Consider the following 21,800-nt stretch of genomic DNA (forward strand, 5'->3'; position numbering starts at 1 on the left):
TCAAACTGCGTCTGATCCGCCGCCATGTACTTTCCAGGACACCGTTCGCTTTAACAGCCTTCCCGATTGCCTGGCAATCTCATTTGCCCGCGTAAAAGACCCACTCGACTTTTATAGATATTATAAACGTCTCTTTTCAGATGCAGAGTCTTTCAAGTAATTCTCACCTGCCTGCTCATTCTGCACTGTTACTGTTTTCCACGCTTTAGGATAATATTGAATTCAGCGGTGACTAAAATAGCACAAACGGACGAGTGGGAATTAGTGAACGCAAATGCTGTATAAAAGAAATATCTTTTCCAGGCTTGACGATTAGTTTTCCGCTCCAATCTGATTCATCAAAAAAAATAAAAAAATTAAATAAAACAAATAAATAAGCAAATAAATAAATAGTTAATAGTAAAAATAATTTTAAAAAATATATAAAAAAATAAAAAAATTAAGTATGTGTAGTGTAATGTCTAGTAAACTTTAATAGTATTTAAGAGCTAAGGGAATTTTTTTTTAAAGTAATTCTCAGCTTTTTTATGTTCATATAACTCTTTAATTGGTCATTCTTTGGTTTTCAACAATGGCTTTCTCATTATAAATGTACGAGACACCCGCTTGCTTTACAACTTGCCCCTGTTAACTTTGCCTATATATTATAAATAGTAGCGGTTATACAATTTATCTAGTAAAGTCTTCATAGCACAGATATGACCGCTAATTTTCAGTTCACAAAGAGCTTTAAGATTCATGAAAACTAGCGAATAAAGCTGTGGAGTTAACGTCTGCTCTAATGGCTCTCTAGTACGAGTTCAGAAAAAAATATTCATGCAAATATCAGATTATGTCCAGATATAACCACACGACAGATCAGATCTCATATGTGTACAGGCTGTGCAAACACATGCAACGGGATCCAATTTCAATGCGTCCAAACTCGAAGCTGTTTGACGGTATGAACGTGACAGAGTCCGCCAGGACAGAGTATGATGAAGGTGACATTCGGCTCTGCATGGAAGCTGTCTCTCGTTGTTTCAGCGACTGGTCTCCTGTTAGTGGAAATAAAAGGCTGGATTCATCTGTGTCAGGCTTCGCTTGGGAACAATTAGGTTGTACCGCCTAGAAGACCGCTTCACCTGTTTCTCTTTGAACAGAGAAGCTGATAAGCATCTAATTGAATAAAACAGTTGACTTACACAGCGAGACCGATATCTGCTGAACTGATGAAACGTAGGAGCCTAAATTGAGTCAGAAACAACACCGGGAACAGAAATGGTGGGTAAAAGCTTTACAGGAAAGAGTAAAATGTGTTTCTGAATCTCCAAAATGACTCTCTTAGCTTGCATTGATTTCAGTGTCCACGCCAATGTCAATATTAAATCCTCGTGTCCTTAATCTGGCCAAACGAAGAGAGATCTGTGGTCTCGCCTCATCAACATCCTACATGTCTGTCACTGCTCAGATAACTATTTTCTTTCTGTATTGTATTTCAAATAAAATGTATGCAACAAATATAAAAATAAAATAAAATAAAATTTCAAGTGAATAAAAATTTAAACAAAATAAAACAAATAATAAAATATATAATATATATATAAATAAATAAATAAATTTTATTTTATTTTTTCATTCTAAAAATCAAAATGTTTATAAAAGTCCCACCACAAACCCCAGAGTCAGTTTTAATGGTTGGAAACCAACTTTAGAAGCAAGCCAGTTTTTTCTGTGACCTATAAAAATAAATAAATAAATTTAATAATAATAATAATAATAATAATAATAATATATATATAATATATAATAATATATATATATATATATATATATATATATATATATATATTAATGTGAAAAGAAATCATATATAAAATAATATAAAAATAAGAAACAATATCCTGTTTGCTGCAATGCCTTAACTGTAGTTTAATGTATTTTTAAAACATCTTGATAATAATAATAATAATAATGAGAAAATAAGTATATTTTCTTTGTACCAAAGGTGATGTAAATTCACTTCCAGTTGCAACGCGAGGTGGCTTTTATTTTTTATTATTATTATTGGCTCAAATAAACAAAAAGCCCTTCCCCTGACGTATTTATGATAGTATGATCTGGCTCTGGTCTCTCTTTCAATTACCCTGGATAAAAGCCCGCCCCTGCATTCGGGTTTATTCAGTAATGCGTCCCATTAGAGAAGGTGAACGCAATGCTGTGTCTGTGTTGTGCTCACCCTGTGTCTGCTGAAGACGTCTCCTGTGGTGTTCGTCACCTCTGTAGGGTATGAAATGTTATGACCGTGTCCGCAGGTTCCCCGGGTGACTTTAAGATGTTCTCCTCTGTAAAGACGGTGTGTGTTTCCCTCTTCCATCGGCTCCAGTACATACACTTCACGTTCAAGTGAAATCAGTCCCCTGCGGAACGAAACGATGAACAGCATCTGTTTGTATTACAGTTACGCGTGGACACATGTTACACATAACAAGGAATACGTATGTATTCATCTACTGTGAATAAGAGCTTGACATGTAACTTCAAAACAATCAGTTTTCTCTCATGTTCTCGTAATTTTGCTGGACAGTAGAAAACACAAATTCTACCAATAAACATGTTATTTTTGTCCCCCAAGTAAATCATTGTGTTTCAAATAAACTGAAATATAGAAATGCATGCAATATATTAAAAAATAAATATATTGCTTTTTATTTGGGGTTTGTTTTCTTGAACTATGTACAGTTATGCACTTAAAATATAAATAATGTAGTATATTTATTAAAAAAATAATATAGTCTCACAGTCTATTTAGTTGCTTATTAGAAAGTAAATACAATATTTTCTTGATTAAATTTTGTGAACTACTTTTTTCAAATTTGACTATAGTTTTTCAAATTTGTTCTCTTATATCCTAAAAATGTTGCTAGACAGTGAAAAATGCCAATTTTATCAATGAAAACAACATTTAGCGACGTCTTATGAACAGTAGTCTATTGTCTGAACTATGCACATATTGTACTAAAATAATAATAATAATAAAAAAAAAGTCACTTTGTCAAAAAGTCACACAATCCATTTCTAAATGAGCATCTCTTGGAAATGTTGCTAATTAGAAAGCAAATGCAATATTTAGCGTTTTTTCCTGTAAAAAGCATGCAAAACAACATTACCTCCTGCAATGAATTAAATTTGTAGCACTGATGTGGAACCGCATCTGTGCTCTATTATAATTATGCTCGCAGTTTTCACGACCGAATAATAATTTAGAGACCGTGTGAAATATTTGTTCTTATTTGAACAGCACTTCTCCCAAAACGGCGAGATGCGCTGATAATTTATGATTATTGGGAACTGCAGACAGAATAGGAGCAAGACAGAAGAAGCTTTTACAACATTAACGCAAAAACGGCGAGAGAAACTCTTCTATGAGAGGAAGTGGTTTCTCGTTTTCCCACAAAAATAAGACAGCGTGATGTTTTGGAAAGCGGCTTAGTTCAACATCCAAGCCACTGTTGGTCAGCAGACGATCCATTTCGTAGAGGATATTCGGCCAAATAAATCTTCCCCGAGCTCTAATATTACCGCTCTGTGGTTCTTGGACCGCCGTCCGCAAACCTTTCTCACACTTTTGAGTGGTACGCTGAATTTAAGCGGCGGTCTCCTCGGCTGGGAAACGCCAGCGCTTTGGGCTTTTCCAGAAGTTTCAAAACTGCATTCTCCACCGCATGAGATCCTCGTGAAACCCTGGACGCTGCCAAACTAAAGCAGCAGCTATTTGTTTTGGCCGCTTCTGTCGGAGGAGACCTGCTCGCGTCTGTTCGCATAGCGGCGGAGAAAGACAGGTTACTGCGCACAGAAACGGAGTCAAGGTGAAATAAAGAGCTGAACAATGAGCGCGGGACTTGGGGAAGGAGACACGCATCGTGCTTTATCGCTGCCGTAGAATTCAGCTCGCGCCGCGGGTCCAGGTGTGAAAATCAACTTTATGCATCTCTTGTGGCGCATGATCAGTTAATATAGAGTTATTATGGTGACGCCTGACAAGCTGTTGTAGGACAGTCGCTTTCCTCTTTTGCAGCTGAACCGCATTCGCTTAATAATTGATGAGCTCTGAGTAGAGCTACTTTATAGCTGAAATAAGCTTGTTTCATAATTTGATGGACTTTGCACTGTTATTGAACTGAACTGAATCAACATTGAGTTGAATAATGTCACTATTATCTTCTATTGCTTTATATTTGAATTGCCTTAACTTAGCTGAGTTGACCCATACAGTACATCTTTTATTTTATTATAAGATAATATAGATAAATATAAGAAAAATGGAAAACTTCTATTTTAAAGAAGTTTCTTATGCTCATCAGCTAGGCTGAATTATATATATATATATATATATATATATATATATATATATATATAAATATATATGTCAAAAATGATTAATCACATCCAAAATCTTTACATTATATATTAATTATTGTGTACATTATGCATATAGAAATACACACATACAGCATATATTTTGACAATATCAACATGTATATATTTATATTAATTGAATTGATAACATATCTAAATATATTTAATATATATAACGTAATTAATATTGTAACAAATTTATTTAATTATATATTTTTATTTTACATTTTTAATTTATTATAATTCTGTTATTCCATCCGTGATCTGCATGTATGCTACAGTAAAATTGGAAATGTATTAAATTTGTATTTATATTGCATGAAGAAAGGAATGCGACTCGTCTTAACTACTTTTTACATTCTTTCTCTCTGCATCTGAATGTCCCTTCTCGGTAATGAATCAAACCTAAGTGTGCTTCTTCATAATTAAAACATGAAGCGTATCGTGTCTCTGGAGGATGCCGAACTTCACACGCCCGTAATTAAAATGCCTTTCCTCAGGCGCTTCCAGATGCAGTTCGTCCCCGAGCGCAGTGCACCATGGGAAGGTGGCGGGTGAGGTGAAGATGTGACCGCTAACTCACCTGAGTCCTGTGCAGGTGCTGAGGCTGACTTCTGACCCCGGGTGACCCTCCACCTCGCCATGATAGTAGCAGTGAATCTGGGACACAGAAGACAGAGAGTTCAGATGCTCACAGTACATCAGTACATCAGTGTATTTTAAAGTGAGCTAAATGACCAAAAATATGTTTCTGTATTTACATTGTATTTAAGTATACTTACTATACTACTATATGAAGTGTACTACTGCTACTTTTTGGTAAGCTGAAAGTGGTTTGTACACTAAAAGACCTACTTGTACAAATATATAAATAATCAAGCAGATGACAGAAGGATTAAGTAGATTGTGTGCCGCATATATCATATTAATCGTTTAAGATCATATTTATCATTTTAAGGCCTTAGAAATTGATCAAAAGTAGCTTCATGGAGGTATAACTTTTGTGACAACATGCCCTACTATAGAGGTCAAAGGCCTATGTTTTCAGCTGCCTTTCAGCAAGTGCTCATTTTCTCAAAAGAAAGTTTTCATTTGTGAATAAAACAAACCAAATACATAATTACAACATTACAGACTCGATTCGATTTGAGTCAGAAGACGTGAGCATCTGACAAAAAAAAAAGGCAAAAGTCTGATTACTTTCATTCTCGTAAGTATGATGGAATAAAGCGCCAATCAAACGAGGCACTGCGAATGATAATCAAAACGCGAAAAGCAGGGTAACTCTCTCGACTGTATGGGTCTGCTCCTCTGTGTTGATTTGATGTGTTTGGACGGAGTTTGTCTGAGGAAGTGAGCGGCACTTGTCCGCTTTGGACTGGGAACGACTTTCTGGAGCTTCACAACAATCCTGTCCAAGTCTACACAAACCACAGAAAGAAATCTCGACCTGCTTTCAGCACTGGCTCAGCAATTCCATTTTTCTTTTCATTTCCTTTTCCTGTTGGGTGTTTTCAGACTTTATCCATTAACCACAGTGTACAAACTTCACCAGAACAACATACAGCAATGATCCAGCTGTTAGTAGAATGTCTAAATAAAGTGTTAATGGGCAAAAAGCAAACATTTTATTACATTTTATTATATAGTATGTCATTTCTAAAATCTCACAGCATTTTTATTTTATTTATTTTTCTCCACCACCTGTATGTTATTCAATACAATATTAATAAATATAACGTTTATTTAAAAGTCTTTATTTTTACTTTATTTTATAAAAATAATAAATAACAATTGTTACTTATTTTAATTAGTTATCAAGCAGGGATTTTATACTTTTTTGTGTCGATATTGTTTTGATGTATATTTTTAGTAAACAGTATTTTAGTCAAATTTTAGGAAAAAGCTTTAGGAAAAGCAAGGGCTGGTTAATTTATTCCATTTTAAGTTTACATTTTCATAATCTTTAGATATTCACTGTAAATAAAATGATTAGTTATTAGTTTTTTACTGCCAAAATTTACTTTTTTTACTTACTCAGTTTCTAATTTCTCATGCTTATGAAAGGCTTGTTAAATGTGAGTCCAGTTAGAGCAAGCAAGAAATTTCCATTTTTTTTCTGGTCAATATTGTTTTGATTCATATTTCCAATAAAGAGCCTCATTAGGAAAGCTACAGGCTGTTTTGATGGTTGCGATCAATATTAACTTGCCTTTAATATAGCATCTGCACTGTATCAGGCTTTCAGATGCGGCTCATCCAGTCAGATTTTACTGCTTTATAAAGCTTGTTTTATTTCATATTCATCCCAGCTGCGCCAGTGACATTGGGGTTATTTAAAGTAGAACATGTCCTGCTGTAAGCTACAGTCCTTCATATATCTCTGAGTCTCAGTCAAAGGAGCATGAGGACATCCATCATAACACAGAGCCCTGAGCTATGAGTGTCCATCACAACATTGTTTCCTGACAGCCGTCGGCCGGACAAAAAAAAAAAAACATTCCTCTTCCATTAACAATGAAACACAGCGGCAGCAAACCCTCCAGATGAACTGAAATCGTAACTCTATGAATACAGCATGTGGATTTGAACCAAATGCAACAAACAAGCCTCTAGCAATGAGCGTATAAATGAATGCCGCGTAAATAATGGTCAATGAGGTTATTCTTAATCCGCATGCTTTACAATCAGACGCTGACTGATCATTATTAAGATCTTTCTGTAGTACATTATTGGGTGAAAATATGCTGTCAAATGGGATTTAAAATGGCACAAGATTAAAAAAATAGCAGTATCTGCAATGCAAGAGCATTTTCTGAATACATGTAGCTTTACAGTGATGTAATGGCTGGCAGATGGTGTGCGGTCAGCCTCAGGTCAAGTGTTAAATCACTTGGTCACTTCCTACTGTGAGACCTGATGAGTGAGATCATACTAAACACACATTTGTGCAATTTATGCCATTTCGTTCGATTCATTCTTGTTGTTTACCTTTATGCTTTTAGACCAACCAACAAACAAACCTTCACCCACCTGCTTCTCATGATCAATCACACCTGCTTTAATTTATACATTTTTAAATACCTAAATATTCTGAATATGATTTTAAACAAACAATCAAACGGAACCTACATTTCAAAAAAGGTTCATTTACAAATTAATTAGTTTATTAATTAGTTTTTGTCTACCACCTATGTTTATTCAGCATAATTTAAGATAAAAATATTAATAATAATACTTGATGATGATGATAATAATAATAATAATAATAATAATGACATAAAAAAATTAATAATCACAATAATAATGTAAATGTAAAACTATTTTTTAAGATTTATTTCAATTATTTTAAAATAAATTCACAATCTATTTGTTCCACAATGTTCACAAAATCTATGTTATTTAATATCATTTATCCATAAATCAGTAAATAAATAAATGTGTGTGTATATATATTTAATCCTCCATCCAACTCCATACATTTCTGAAACTGTTCATTTAAGCCATTTTAATCTTATTTTGTCCACCACCTCTATGCTATTCAATATCATTCTAAATGATAATAATAACAAACATAACAATAATCATCCTTGATTCCTTTCCACAGATTTCTAAGTGTTAATTACGTCATTTAACATTGTTTTCTTTCATGAATTTTCTCCACCACTTACGTTATGCAATATAATGCCAAATAAATATATAAATAATAAAATGACCCGTTATCAGCTCATCGTTCTTAGTTTTATTTCCATAATAGACATCACTAAAAATAAAGCTATATTGACTAAGAACAGAACTAAAATTAAATATTCGTCTCCACATTGTTTTCATATTTCCATTTGCCAGTCACCATAAGCCATTTGTGAAATAGCTGAATTTGGACTTCACAAACTCCAGAAGTTTAGTGAGTCCGTGAGGTTTAACAAATAAGCAGAAGTCTCAGAATGTAAAGCGAGTTTGACACTCCCTGTTCTAATAGCCGTAATATACTGACTATTTAAGCCCCTTCTTGGGCGTTGGGCAGCGTCCCGACTGGAGCTACAGGAGTCCATGAGCCAGTCCAAATGTGCCTCGGAGGAGTTCAGCTTCAGGATGAAATAACAGCAGCGCTTACACAACCATAAAACAGACTTAATCAAAAGACGGAGGAGGTCTGGGAGAACAGACACACAGTCTTTCTGGAACACAACCGAAGCTGAGTCTGCTCCATCTGAGCCCTGGATACTCATCAGATCGCTGCAATTCACTCCCGTTTACAGCAAACATGACGTTCTGTTGCCTGAATTGCACAAATGTTTGGATGCAACAAATACAACAATTACTGTAGGAATTTGATCAGTGCTGTGAAACTTTGTTTTAGGGCCGGGTGTGCATGATAGGATCAACATAATGGCAAGAATGAGTCAAGAGCAGTATCACGGCTGATATATGCAAGTATGTTATTTACACATAAGCGTGATGAAAGCGTAACAAAGTGAAAATACAGGAGCTGGATGCATCCCAGTCTCAGTCATGATGTGGATGAAACCCGTTATTAAGAAGAGTTTGATAACATACAAGGTGAAGTTTACAGTTGTTGTAGTTTATGGTCTAGGTCATGGGTTTGATTCTCCAGGTAATGTTGCTGAACCTTCAATGCAATGCATGTGATGATGTGCGAAACAAATACCCAAACAAGCAAACATGTGATATACATTTTTGTCAGTTGATGCAATGTGTGTATACTGTATATAGCCATTGGCAGACTTTTTAACAAATGTGCATTAGAAGTATACATTTAAATAAACCAATAATTGCACAAATAAATAAATACAAATGATAATAATACATTTTGATAAAAGTATACATTTTAAATGCACAAACAGTTGCATTACATTTAGAATACCTGTCAATTAAAAAAAAAAAATAATAAAATAATAATAATGTCAATAACGAAATAACGAATATCAAGTAATCAAGATCTCCCAAAGCTTGCACAAGCATGTGAAACATCACTGTCTGCACTCAGGTTGACAGAGCATCTGTCTTATTCTGTTCCCAAATCAGTTTCTGAAGCCCAAACTCAGCACTGCTCGCGCTCTGAGGACATCCAGGTCAAGGACACGCTGTTTCTGGATGACCTGAACTCGTTTCTCATCCAAACAAAGCATGGATGCATATTGCTTCTACACTGCTGAGATCAACTGCTGAATGAGCTGAAAAAGTAACAATGCTTTTTGAAATCTCACCCTGCGGTGTTGTAAAATATCTAGGTACTGCTCTGGCCAACTTCTTCAGCATGATGGGAATAATAGCACTTGCTTTTGTCCTCTTCTTTCTTCATTTATTTCTTAAAATGTTTTGAGTGGCTTTAGACTGTTAAGCTTCTGCTGTTGCTGTTGTGTCTGATTTGGAGGATCTGAGTTTGATAACTCAAATGAAACACATGATTCTAGACAAGTTATCTGACAAACGCTCAACGCCGTAAAGGTTCAATATTTGTTTTAAATTACAAACCTAACTCTGAACAACAGTAATGATATAATTGCCTTGCCTATTTTCTTTTGCTGGATTTCATGATAGCATGTGTTTTCTTTCATAAAGATTAGGCCCAAAATTGTCTGGCGAGCAAAACCGCGTTCGCTGGAAACGAAGAGTGAGGAAGAAGGGGTCAATGAAATCCAGAAGTGTTCCTCTAAAGGTTTCTAGCCTGAGTGTCTATTACTCTGACCAGTAATCACAGACTGCAAACTAAACACCTAAAAACAAGCAAAAGTTGCATAATGGGCGGCTTTTTTCCTCTACATTTGCCCTACCACCTCTTCTCTTTTGACACAAGATTACCAGGCCAGTCACTCTCAGGGTGGGAGACTAGTGATAAGGTTTAGTGGAGGTAAAACAGAAGGCCTAAAATGCAGCTGGATGCAAGACCAGAAATCATTGCGCTTCAGTCAATCGTGAGTTTAAAATAAAAGCTTTAAATCAATGAAGGGTCAAGGCTCAGAAACATTAATTCCTATATATATATATATATATGCCATATATATATATATATGTATGTATGTGTGTAATGTATGTGTATTATACATTTTATTATACAGTGTTAGGTACATTACTTGATAATCTATTTAAGAATTATTTTGTAGTGTTTTGTAGTTTATAGTTGGCATCAAAATAAAGTATTGACTTTCTCTGCTTACTAAAACTTGATAATACAATTTAATAAAACCTTACACTTGCTTTTTGCCTGTATCGTCATGTTACTAGGTAGCCAATGCTCCCTATATATCTATAAGGAGCCGTTGAATGCTTGAATCTGATTGGCTGATGAACGTTCTAAGTTGTTAACTATTCAGGGAAATGCCACGAAGGAACATGGATTCTTGACTGCATTGCATGACTATATCCGAATGGTCTGAGCTGTTTCTGAAAACCTTAAAACGAGAACAGCAAGTCCGCGGCTTGACGGCCCGACCAAACGATGCACACTGGCAAGAATTGAACAGCATTTATCGTTGTCAGTTATTCATTACATATATAGGAGGCATGTTACGGTTTTTATGTAACAAATTCTATATTTTTGTACCATTTAGACATGAACAGTAGTTTTCGGCACAATAACAGGGGTTTGTTACAGGGTGCATGTTGCCATGTGTTTGCCGCCAACCAGGCGTATGGTTAAATCTGTATGGAAAGCAGTGCTTGTGATCTTACTGTGACATTGATTGAGGTGGTGACAGCACTTCCATCCTCAAAGTGAAGTGTGTTTCTGTGTAGTGACTAGAGAACAGCCCTCTGAAACACAAACACACAAAACTGAGTTACTTTCACTCATTTCTTTCATTTGCTACTGCGGTCATTTTTTTGTAGTCAACATTTTTGTAACCGTTAGCAGTTTGAACAAAACTTTGCTCTGTGTTTTTAAATGTAGCTTGTAACTAATCTGGAATGATTCGTCATATCGCGTGCCTTGTCAAAGAAAAGACGTGACGTCACTTCTAAAGTTACTTTGCTTAGAAACACTCAAACAATGACATTGGGTGACTTCCATTTGGCGATAGGTGGACTGTGAAGTGGACTTCACGGGATGTTCTGACATCTTAAGTGAGATTTCTGTTTGAGAGGCGCTACGACAAGGGAATGAGGCGTAGATGCATTATACAATTATACATTATACATTATACAAACTGAGTGCATTATGAATAATGGCAATGAATTACATTGCATATTGTAATGTATGAATAGAGCAAAAACCCCTATAGTGCAGCGGCAAGCTCTACTCATTTTTTCTAAAATCCAGCCGCCCAAATCACCACAGCACCTGCATAGCAACAGTCTAAAGCCACTCAGAACACCTCCCCAGCTACTGCATGTTTAACAGTCAAAAGCCCTCAAATCACCCTAGCAACGCTACATAGCAACAGTCTAAAGCCACTCCAAATCACCCCTAGCAATTATGTAGCAACAGTCTGAAGCCACTCCAAATCACCTAGCAACTACATGTAACAATCTGAAAGCCACTCAAATCACCTAGCAACTACATAGCAACAGTCTATCCACTCAAATCACCCTAACCCCAATTACATAGCAACAGTCTAAAAGCCACTCCAAATCACCCTATATGTTTACACGTAGCGATACAAGCCACTTCTCAATCACCTACTTAACTACACTTAACAATCTAAGCCACTCAAATCACCCTAGCAACTGCAGCAACAATCTAAAACCCTCCAAATCACCTAGCAGCATACATAGCAGTCTATCCACTCAAATCACCCTATCAATTACATAGCAACAGTCTAAAGCCACTCAAATCACCTAACCTTCTTAGCAACAGTCTTAAGCCCTCAGAACATCTCATAGCCATGACAAGTGCATTGTCTATAAAAAGTAATTTTTCGTTTGTTAGCTGACACAATATTAAGCCCATGAAACTTTTACTAAGATATTACAGCAAGCTGATGTCTATTTGCAATGATGCACCAGATCATTTCACACTATACTGAGAGGGTTTTACAGTGTTCCTCTCTTTCTTTATAATCTAATCAAACAGGATCAGCTGCAATGATGCAAGATCAAAGACAGGCTGCAGAATCCTCAGCCTGTGAAGAAGGATGCCCTCGTTCTCTCTCTTCCTCTCTCCTTCTCTCTCCCGCTGAGATAATGTTCGATCAGACCATTACCAACATCTGCAGCTGATGGATTTCATCACATAGCTGTGCTTTCTTAAGCAGAACCTGAGGCATTGAAACAAACTCATGAAAGAGTATTACAGCACTGCTGAGTCACAGAATAACAACACAGACAGGCTTCTGACAGTATGGAGTCTGAGTCACTTCATTCTGACTGTCCACTTCTCCAGAAAAAGACTGACTGCGGCTTTAAATGGCTGCTGGCATGCTAAAAATCCGTTTAGTTTATGGTCTGAATGTAATTGTAATTATAGAACAAAGCGTAAAAATTAGATTCTTCCTACTGCATGCACTACATGCTTCAACTTCAGGAAAGTTGTCCATCTCTTCTAATGACTTAACTCTTTTCAACTGAACCTACTCTGCCGTCAGATTAGATGATCATAAGGCCCACAGTGGGGCTTAGGTATTGGAAAAATCAATGAAAGCCCTGCAGTGCATTCACAGCAGAATCTGAAGGTTTTCCAGAAGCCGAGAGCGAACACTTGCAGTTAAAAATAGCTTTTCAGATCTTAAAAGCCCCATAGGGAATGCATAGAACCATCTGATCTGTACCGCGCCATCAAAGAACACAAAATGGCAGAAAATTCATTGATTTTTAAGGTGAGCAGATTAAACGGACCTGTAATTGAATGTAACCTAATGCATTGTTCTGACAGCTTGTAATTAATTTCTGATTAATGTTTATTATAAAGCCCGATACATTCTGTCTGGTTTCCATTCTGAGCGTTAGAAATCTTTAGTTAAATTATAATGTCTGTACTGTCACTTTTGAGCAACTTAATGCATGCTTGCTAAATAAAAGTATTAATTTGTGCTTTTAAAGAAGCTATCTTATTGACCCCCAAATGTTTGTGTAAAATTAAGTTAAGCAGTGCAAGGATTACTTTTGAATATTTTCAGTAAAAGCTACAGTAATATTGAATACATTTCATGCACAAGCTTTATATAACTTTTCTGATAATAACAGTTTTACTACAAGTTACATTACTTTAATAAAATAAAATAGACAATTACAATAAATGAAAAGTTACAATACTAATTGTTTAATCTGTAACCTATTGCATTTCCAAAGTAACGTTCTAACACCAGTCATAATACACTTACTTTAATAACATTCACTTCTGGATTTTGTTAATAATAGCACTTTATGTTTCTTATTATGCATTCGTTTGTTTTTAAGAGATAACAGGATTTGAATGTAGGATTTTAAGTAGAATTGCAGAACTCTTTTTCATAATGCAAGCCGACCTATCGTTCCTTATTGCTTAGTACCGGCGGACAGCTGTTTAATTGGTCTCATACTGTTTCACATGGTAAATGGGATTAACAGCACATGTAACTACAAAACAGCATTTGGGGGTTTAGTAGGCTAAAAAGCCCAGGAAGAGATTAGAAGTCTTAAAATCTGCCACTTGATCACGAACTTTCTGACAGATGCTGCTCTTCTAATCACGCATGCGGCAGAAGCAGATTTACCAAGCTCAAACTCTTGAAGAGCAACAAACCGGCGTCTGAACTACACAATCAAGTTCAAATCGAGTCCCTACAGGTGTGTTTGGAGAGCATATGGTCAAGGCAATATACTGCTCGATGGTCCACAGATGATATGGATTGTCAAATGCAAAAAAAATGCTGTAGAAAGTTTATCAACCGATCTTGGGTTCATTCAGTTCGATTTGGGAACAAATATATGCGTGCCTCTAGAACAATGATTTTACCAATCGTTTGTAGGAGCATAACGAGAATGCATTCACAAAGAACATAGCGACAAAAATGAGACCCTGCTGAGATTTAAAAAAAAACATGAAATTGCATGACCTTTTAAGACCATTCCAGACCTGGAATCACAGTATTACCATTGTGAATGGCTGGCAGAGACTCTCTACTATAAGCTTCTGCAACAATCTGCAGTTACATTTTCCACAAAAGGATTGTGTAATACCTTCCAGAAACTACTAAACTAAACTTCTGTTCACAATGAATCCAATCAATAGCATTATGATATTAAAGCTAAAAGAGGCTGATAGAAGACCATATACAAAGTCCTTGATAATATGTCAGATTTATAAATGGTACAAACGCAAACACAAACATTAATCTTGAGAAACTTTGAAAAATTCTGGAAAACTCCCAGGACATGTTTCTCTCATTGTTACTCGCCGCTTTTCTAACATCAAATTTTCACTTGGGTGAAGTTAAATCATTACGATCACATCACCTTACATATACCATCCAAAATCCTCATTACATCTCATTAACCCATCATCTATTTATACCAACATGTCCTTAAGATCTCGCCCAACCTAGCACATTCAGTCAACAAACTGGCTAAAATAGAGGTTAAAATGACACACAGCTATAATTATTTCCTCATGACACAGTGTTTCAATGTTTCTGTGACAATTTTCTCATTTATTTTCAATTATTCACACGAGCAGAGAGACCAAACAGAAGCGAAAAGGTGTAATTCTTTGTATGGAGGAAAAAAAAGAAATAATTCTACCTTTCATGCTGTGGAAGGACGACTGCAACAAAGCCACAAGCAGAAAAAAAAAAGCTAATCAAATCATCAGTCACTGGGAAAAAAAAAGACACGGCAGGCGCCGTTGTTTCCCCTGGTCATAATGCTGATATTTCTCACAAGATAAGCTGAGGGACACGGCAGAGGTGGACAGAATAACAGAATAAACAGCACAGGTTCTCTTTCAAGCACAGAGCGTAGGAAAAATGTCTGAAACACCCTCATTGATTACTTGCCCTTAAGTAATTTTAAACCTGAATCCTGTTGTTGTTCTTACTTTTTTCATATATGTCATCTGTCAAACTCCCAAGGGAGTCAAAACACACAACGAAACTAAACCAGCCCATACAATGTGTTTTATATTCTTAGTCTTATGTCAGATAACAACATTAATGGTGAGCAGACTATTTTATTCACTGAAGCGTGGATAGTTTTTGCCTAAACTCAGTCGTTATTTTTTTAAACAACTGTAATAATTAATAAAATATATGTATGTAGTAATTTACACATGCACATACCAGTATATATTATGAAAAAATGTCTATATTTTTGTATTTTTTGCAATATAGAGTATTTGTGTGTATTTATAACCATAATAACTTACAAAAGCACAAATGCAAAAACGTATTTTTGGATTAATTGTTGGCGTAAGCTAATAAGGCTATATTTAAATATTTTCATATATTTAAAATCATTTTATAGATAGTATTTTTAATCATTACAAATATATAATGATTTAAATTATTTAATCAAGTGAACTTGACATAAATCAATCACAAACTCAATAACTCGAGTTGTTTCAGAAGACTTGCAATATAACAGTCAGTCACTTGGACTACTTTTTCTGTGTTAGCTAAAAAGATGTCATCGGAAGAAAAGAGCCCAGGTAATAAAGATGCTTAAAGAAATGTTCTGCACCAAGAAACCAGCATGAAAGTCACTTTGGAACAACTGGGGCTGGTCATCACAGATTTAATAAACACTGCAAATCTGCCAGCTTTTAAGCAAGAGCACAGATCTAATTTTATTTATATGCTGAGGTAAGACATCAAGACCAGACCCTTCACTAGAGAGAGAGAAAAGATGGAGCAAAGGGAGGAATGAACAACGAGGAGGCTGGACAAAGTAACAGCCCAAATAATTTTCCAGACCTTGTGACTAATCATGAATTCAGCTGCAGTGAACATGTGCCCAACTTGTCAAGGACAAGCACAGACCCTCTCATGCTTCCTTGGGAGAAATCGGAGTCAAGCTAGTTCCAGAGAGTCTCCTCTCACAGAAATTGGACCATCTTTATCATCCTGCATCACGCTGTCCTCTTATCCTGATAATTGGAAGATGGATTAGTAATGTCTGGAAGTCTGTATTAAAGACCTCGTTTAGCGTTCTTCCATGGATAATACACTGAAATCATGCAGCTTGTTGAGAGGAATTGTGCTGCTACTTTAATAAGCAATTAGGCGTCTGATTGTGCCGGAGTCAAGAATAAAAGAGATGATAAAAAAATCCACAGATTTACATCTAAAGATCAGAATATCCTAAAACCCAAAGGCTTTTACTTAAGCCAATAAGAAACAACACAGCAACCACTCAGTGTACCATAGCAACAAAACTACTCCAGAACAAAAGAAACCTTCAACCACCTGTCAACCAACCAGATCATCCTAGCAACAAAACTACTCAGACTGCATTGAAACCGCACAGCAACACCCTGGCAACCAACCAAGATCACCAGCAGCAAAACTACTCAAGAAGCCTATGAAAATGCATAGCAACACCTGGCAACCAACCAGTTCACCCTAGCAACAAAACTACTCATGGTACTTTAGACACAACATAGCAACACCCTGGCAACCGGCAGATCATCCTAGCAGCAAAACTACTCCAGACTGCATTAGAAAACCGCATAGCAACACCTGGCAACCAACGAATCACTGACAGCAAAACTACTCAGGCAGCTTTAGACACAACCTTAGCAACACCCTGGCAGCCAACCAGATCACCCCAGCAGCAAAACTACTTAGAAGCCTGCCAGAAAATGCATAGCAACACCTGGCAACCAACCAGTTCACCTGGCAGCAAAACTACTAGAACGCTTTGGGCACAACATAGCAACACCCTGGCAATGACAGATCATCCACAGCAGCAAAACTACTCAGACTGCATTAGAAACAGCATAGCAACACCCTGGCAGCCAGATCACTTGCATGAAGCCTCAGAACCTTTGGAGCACAACATAGCAACACCCTGGCAAACAACAAGATCACCCCAGCAGCAAAACTACTTAGAAGCCTATAGAAAATGCATAGCAACACCTGGCAACCAACCAGTTCACCTAGCAGCAAAACTATAAGGCAGCTTTAGACACAACATACTTAACACCTGGCAGCCAACCAGATCATCCTAGCAGCAGCTTCTCCAGACTGCATTAGAAACGCATATAACACCCTGGCAATAACCAGATCACCCAGCAGCAAAACTATAAGAGCGCTTTAGACGCAACATAGCAACACCCTGGAAACCAACCGATCACCCTTGCAATAGCTTCTCCCAAACGCTTTGGAAACCGCATAGCGGAAATTGCACTGCTGCAACAAGACTACTGAGAACACTTTAGCAAACATGTAGCAACACCTGGCAGCCACTCGGAGTGCCATAATGCACTACAGCTGTTCAGAATGCTTTGTGACAAATGGCAACGCCTGACAACTACTCGTTGCACCATTGCAATAAAACTACTCAGAACACTTTAGAAACTGCATGGTAACACCCCGACAGCCATCTGGTGTGCCGCCAGCAACTGCATGAAAATGCACTACAGCTATTTAGAAGACTTTACTTAACCACATATGCTTAACAACCCTGGAAACTCACACTCAAACAGTAGTGTGCAGATCCATTTTCTCATTTGAGAGCACACACATTTCCTCAGCAAATATGAGGAAGTGATGTGAATCAAATACCTGAACTTGCACAGTGTAAAGTCCACTGGGTCATTTCATCTCCTTTATCAAACATCTGCTCTGGAACTAATGGAGATATCATCAGCCAGTGGACCATAAAGAGAAACCAGCACTCGTACAAAAATTCATGGAAAATTGATTATTTAAAGTAAACATTCTCTCTCTGGACACAACAGACATTGCATTGCCAAACACACTTCAGTAATTATAGAAAATCTATTTAGAACTTATAAACTTGCTGTACAGGTCAAACACCAGAGACAACAATTCAGAAAAATAAATTTATGTTACAGCTTTTGAAACCAGAGATAAACTTTTAGCTTAAAGGGATAGTTCACCCAAGATTGAAGATTCTGCAATCATTCCCTCCCTCATGTCCCAAACCTGTATCAGTTTCTACAGTCTGTGAGCATAAAGACAATATTTTTAAGAATGTTAGTAACCAAAGAGAGTTGATGGTAGCCATTGACTTCCATAGAAAAAATGGAAGTCAATAACGACCAAATCGACTCTTTAGTTAAAACTAAAAAACAAGAAAATTAAGCTAGAATAAAAAAGCTGGAAAAAAGAGAGGCTCTGTTTTTTCTTTTGACGTGCACATTTGCATATCACACGAAATAATGTAGGCCATGAAAATTAAGTGAAATGTTTCAAAATTCTGGCAGTGGCTGGCAACTTTTTCATGCCGCGGGGAAAGAGTTAACAATCTTATTTTTGCCATAAGCAGGATGAGTTCTCAAGCATAACCAGGTCAGTATCTAATTTCTAAATGACTCACGGGAATAAACCAAACTAGCACTGGTGTGATGGGATAACTGTTGACTAGGAATGCAATAATCACGTGTGGAAATATTCAGAGGCTGATGTAATGACATCCCCATGGCAGGACAGAGACTGCAGCCAGCTCTTAAGCTTCAGCTAACGAGGGCGTTACACCCCTTGGACCGGACGAAGGACGCTTGCCTCATTGCAGGGATGAACTATTCCAACGCCCAGGCTGGAACGGAGGCGGGCGCAGGAGACTGGGACACAGAAAACTGCTCAGCTGTGACCGAACAGAGAAAAACTCACCTGAGGAGTCAGAGGTCAGGCGTCAAGATGTATCACGTGAGTTATTGCAACACACAAGGGAAAGGTCACAACAAAACACTCTTGCTACATGAAAGTGCTGGAAAATAGGCAGCAAAGGTCTCAGAAAATGAATGAACTCTACAGATGCAAAATGAAAAACATTAAGCTGACCAACCAGAAGCAAAAGAACTGGCCAATGGGTTTTCTGGCTTTAATTTAAACAAGCACAAGGTAGAAAACATTACAGCTGTAAATATTTTTTGTAAATCATTTGCGTATATTCTCAATTGTCTTGCTGTTGTAGGGAATCAAGTGGAGTTGCATTTCAGACATAGTTTTAAAAGAATGTCTTCGCATTTATTTAATTATTTTGTTGATTTATGAATGCAGCCTTGATAAACATATTTGAAATGCACCCATATGAGTAAATGCACTGCTTAGACATTGATTTCCACAATTATAGATCTCATTTATTTTAAAAAAAAGGTTTGACAATGCAGTCAAATAAATTATTTAATTAAATGTTCTAATTAAGTGGTTTAATTTGACTAAATGAACTACCCGCAAGGAAAAGTATATTTATCTTGAATGTTTTTCTCTATTTTTTGATATACAGTAACAGTTACAGAGTTGGAAAATAATTTAATGTTAAAACATTAAAGCAACTCAGCTAGCAAAAATATGCTGAGGTATGAAAGCGTTATTCTTAAGGAAACACTTTCCATTTTTGGAAATAGGCTCATTCTTCAACTGACCAAAGAGTTATATTTTTCTCATTCAAACTGGACTCTTCTGTAGTTATATTGTGTACTAAGACTGGCAAAGTTGGAATTAGAAGTATAATTGCTAATCATATCGGCCTAGAAAATCACAACTTTTCAATTTCTGCCGGTCTCACTACACGATATAACTGCAGAAGAGTCAAGATTTAAATAGGAAAAATATATAAACTCTTTGATTATTTTTAGATGCAATGTTACTGGTCTGATTGGATTTAAAAGCCGTGCTAGAGTGTTGCTCGCTATCAGACCCGAGATCGACTCAACAGATTCCAGAGCGGTAAAACTCAGCTTATTAACTCTAAGGAGCTTTCAAATATTTCCAAAAATGTGTTTCTTTAAGCGTTTAGTTTAAAAATGTCCAGTTATTTAAATGTTTTAAATCTGTTTCATTATCAACGCTAAGGATTTTTTTTATTTTGCAAACATTAAGGCGTCTTACTTTAGAATTTCTTTTCTACATTCTAAAAATAAAGAAGCTCTCAGAAAGGTTATTGCAAGAACATTTCTTTCTGAATGAACAAATGTTAATATTACGTTTGCTCAAGGCTTATTACACAAATGTCAGCTAAAAGCGATTCCATAAGCGATGTCTAAATATAATTTGAAAACATTATTAAAGACCAGATAACCTTGAGCAAGCGTAATATTAACATTTGTTCAACAAATGCTCTTGCAATAACCTTCTGAGCTCTTTATTTGTTGATCACTCCGATCTCATCGCTTTCTGGAGAAACAATTAGGACCTCGTTGTGATTTTTGGTTCTCCATAGCGTGATTTCAAATATGATATTTATCGGTGATGTATTTCTCCATTTGCAGTCGTTCTACTGCCAAACAGAACAGAAAAGCCGGTTTCTTCACGAAACCGAAACAATAAGAACAAACAAAGCGCAACCTCTCCTCTGAAGTGCGGGATCTTACGGCACATCTGGCAGCATTAACACATCTGTCATCGCACACGCAAAGCGTTACGAGTCTGGGTGTGCGCGTTTCTTAAATCACGGTTCTTTTCATCTGCGATAGCGCTTTAGAGAACTCAGGAAAACATAAATCGAGAGGTTTTTCGCGAGGCTAGTGTGTGAATGATCTCAGAGTGCGTGTTAACAATCAAAAATATCAAATCAAAGGTTTTTTCGTGGCGCGTGCAAATCTATCGCCTTAATTCACCGCTTGATCAACAGCGCCTGGACCGCATCCACAGATGCTAACACTTAAACTCATTTCAGCAGTGGCTCTGCTTCCCTCACGCTTGCGCAATGAGGCGTCACATAAAAAGTAGAGAAAAAAGCGAAATCGAAAAGCCTTCCAACGTTCATTTCTGGTAGCACAAGCGCTTGTGAGTCAGGGTCAAAGGTAGCGAAATTAGCCAAGGCAGGAAACCCTTGTGATGCATCACACACCCAGATCTTTCATCTCCTTCCTGTATGTTGTTCTCCGCCGGGCCTCGGCATGTTCATTACGTCCGTTTGACAAAACATTCGGATGGCCTACCCTTCAAACAACCTCACATCTGCTAAAAGTAGCAAGAATATGATATATGAAAACAATCCTGCTCCATGAGCCAGTCCCGAGCATCTGGGAATACTTTATTTACTGATTCATTTGAACAGCAAATACAGTGAGACACGCCAGTTCTGTCTCGGCGCTCATCTGATGTCTAATAAATACAGAATTAAGCGAAAATCGCCCCAAAACAGCCTGAGAAACACAAGAACGGAGATGTTTCAGAGCAGAACACCTGCTTAAATTGTACATAACCAATAAAATGATGAGTAAGTTCGACAAGAAAATATTTCAGTCCTTCTTGAAGATTAATTATATTTTATTAGTGAAATTTATTTTAACACAATTTTTAAGCATATTAGCCATTTAGCAGACGCTGTATAGAAAA

The 21,800-nt window shown here is 36.7% G+C and overlaps 1 pseudogene; it reads right to left on the reverse strand.

The window, feature by feature from the left end:
* LOC122355156 overlaps positions 1-21,800 on the reverse strand; it is a 98,281-nt pseudogene that overhangs the window by 38,954 nt on the left and 37,527 nt on the right.

This window comes from Puntigrus tetrazona, chromosome 12 (genome assembly GCF_018831695.1).
Source record: "Puntigrus tetrazona isolate hp1 chromosome 12, ASM1883169v1, whole genome shotgun sequence".
Classification (NCBI taxonomy): Eukaryota; Metazoa; Chordata; class Actinopteri; order Cypriniformes; family Cyprinidae; genus Puntigrus; species Puntigrus tetrazona.